The following is a 2862-nucleotide window of genomic DNA, read 5'->3' on the forward strand; positions in this document are numbered from 1 at the left end:
ATCATATCATCAGATACAGATCCTATTAATAACTGATCATTGATGATTGAAGAGGATGATAGTGAACATGGAGGAACACGAGGAGGCGTCTTCAGCTAGTTGTCGTCCTCTTTAAAGCCAGAAACACGACGTTCATGTTGAACTTCTTCTTCTACTCATCGCTTATGTTTCTGTAGATGAAACGAGGATCCGTGTGTGTTTGAACGCTTGGTGGGTGGAGCCTGGCTGTGGAATCTGCTGCAGGGAAACATGAATTATGTAGTGGTTTAGCTTAAATAAAATAATAAATGATCCCGTTACATTATCTTATTGGACAAAAATAATCTGCAGTATATTGTGTTTAAGCATAAAAGAAATGTGTCACAGTTCACTCTTCTATTGTTGAGTCCGGCCCTGCTAGTCGACTGATCGCTGCTGGATTATACATTTGAAGGAAACTTTCACATCTCTGGTTTAAAGTGTTATTGTAGACATTGATCCACAGTCCTGCAGGACATGAAGTCACGTTCCTCTTGGCTCTGATATGTTTTAGGAAGCGTCTCACCTGAGGAGACCCGCACTGGACCGCTATCAACAGTCTTCTCCTGTGATTGTACTGACGGCCTGTCAGAGAAGTCAGCAGTCAGTTTATTCATTTCATACAAAACAAACATTATTATTATTATTCATCGTATGGCGTCTTACTCCAGAGTGGCTGGTTGGCTGTCAGATGTCTCCAGAAGAAAGACGCTGGTCCCTCTTCAGCCCAGTGTGCTGTGAACAGACCAGACCAGCTGAGGGAGGACTGGGAGGTCTGCTCACCACATGACACTGTGGACCGTCAGTCAGAGATGAACCAGCGGCACAGAGCTACAGACTGCTGAACAACAGCTTCACTGACCCCCTGAACTCAGTGCAATAACACTTAGAACACGTCAACCAATATCAATACAATCAACCACAGCGATGGTGTGAACCGGCTCAACCATTGAGCGGTAAGTGAGACGTTTGAGCAGAGAAGAGAAACAGGTTTAAAGAGATCAAAGGGTTCTGATCAGAACTCTGATAAACAATGTATCATTGATTATCATAAATCATCTCATGAAACATGATGCTAACACAATAAGCATGAAGTTCAGCAAACATCTTATTAACAAAGGAATAGTTATTATAACAGATAATTGATGTTTACCAGCGCGAGCCTCTCGCGGGAGTAACTGGGAGAGAAGCTGGTGAAGAGTTGGTCTCTGAATCCCATTTAACAAAGTCCTAGTTTTACTATTCTCTGCTCCTCAGTCAATGCGCACATCTTCAGTGCGCTCACACAGCCGTCCTGTGACTCAGCACAGAGGACGCGTACATTCGGCTTTCACGTGTTTGACAAATCAGCAGTTATTTGGACACAATTTAAACGAGCATCGGTCCATCGGTCCGGTGATCGGTGGTCCCGGCAACAACAGGCAGAGGACAGAAGATGATTTTTAATAGTTCTGAGTGATTCTTCTTCTACGAGATTAACGCCGAAGTCTCGTGCAACGCTCGTTAATGAGGAACATTTCGGACTGTCGTGTTTTTATATTGTATGTAAATCAATATACAAATATACACATTTGTAAACGGAGTCTGGCTTTTTTACTAAAAAGCGTTTAGCTCGATTTTTAAAGATAATTACAACACGTTCTCAACACTAAATTAATCGGTGTATAATCGGTGTATAATCGGTGTATAGTCTGTGTATAATCGGTGTATAGTCGGTGTATAATCGGTGCAGACTGCAGGTTGTTGACAGCAGCTCATGGATCACAGATCGCAGAGATATCATAACATATATTCAATCATCATCAGCTCGTGACAATACGCCGAGCGCACGTGTCAAACATGAGGCGTCGTTCTACATACCTGTGATGTCTACTTTTAATTCCCTTATTGATGAAATCTAACCGGCTGTCATTTTGCTCTCACATACATCCCGGAAGTGACGTCGCTTGTTAGTTGTTTTTTTCTCCCCTTTCTTTATTTATTTATCGACTTCCTTTAAAGTTACGCCATGTGTGGTCTTTAGATTGATTTTTATGAAATGCTATCAAATAGAACAAAAATAAAAAATAAAAATTTGACGATGACGTCACTGTGCTGCTGCTGGAGGTCATGATTCCAGAAGTTTTCATCCTCATGGTTACTGTAGGGAAAGCACAGGAGCACCGAACAAACATGATTAATGGCTGCATTCCATGTAGGAGACCAGGTCCAGGCATTATTATAGCACTGGATCACGTAATGAAACATCACATAACTTAATATTCAGAGGAGGTCATCACAGGAGAGTGGATGCTTTGTTATCGGTCAGGAAATAGATGTGGTAATGAAATGAATGTTTATTTATTTACTGATGAAAATAAATATATATTCTATATATCTAATAAAATAAAACTAAAATCATAACAGTACGGGATCATTTGGTGTATAAATATGAAAACATGTATATTATATATATATTTTTTTTTGGTCGATTAAGGTCAGTCTACACTAATATTATTAGTACAATACTTTTGTTTTATATAATTATATTTGTAGAATTAGTGGCTGCTTGTGGATCGTTTCTGACTCGTGTGATAAATATTTTCAGTAACTCCAGACCGTCAAAAAGTTCCAAAAGTAAAAAGTTATTGAAAAAAGAGATTTACAAAATTCACAAGATTTTATCTGACGAAATATTCTGCTTCAATCTGTATTTGTCAGCGGTCATAAACCTGTTTGCTCTCCTGAAGAAGCATCAATTATATTTATTTAACCGCGATAACAAACATAGTAAATTACTTCATTCATTACAGAAAAATAAGTCATATTTTGTATCTGCATTCGCTTTGAGAATCACTTGTGTCA

At 39.1% G+C, this 2862-nt stretch overlaps 1 long non-coding RNA gene across 2 annotated transcripts; it reads right to left on the reverse strand.

The window, feature by feature from the left end:
* Nucleotides 1-6: 6 nt before the first annotated feature.
* On the reverse strand, nt 7-1960 carry LOC116379692 (uncharacterized). Of its 2 annotated transcripts, XR_004212456.1 has the most exons (4): nt 1879-1960; nt 685-810; nt 545-603; nt 7-237 (listed from the first exon to the last, which is right to left on the reverse strand). It is a non-coding gene; the product is annotated as an uncharacterized LOC116379692 (long non-coding RNA). The 2 variants fall into 2 exon arrangements; XR_004212455.1 differs by having other exon boundaries at nt 7-603.
* Nucleotides 1961-2862: the final 902 nt, after the last annotated feature.

Source organism: Anarrhichthys ocellatus, unplaced genomic scaffold (assembly GCF_004355925.1).
Source record: "Anarrhichthys ocellatus isolate YVR2014 unplaced genomic scaffold, GSC_Weel_1.0 scaffold4947, whole genome shotgun sequence".
In the NCBI taxonomy this organism is placed as follows: Eukaryota; Metazoa; Chordata; class Actinopteri; order Perciformes; family Anarhichadidae; genus Anarrhichthys; species Anarrhichthys ocellatus.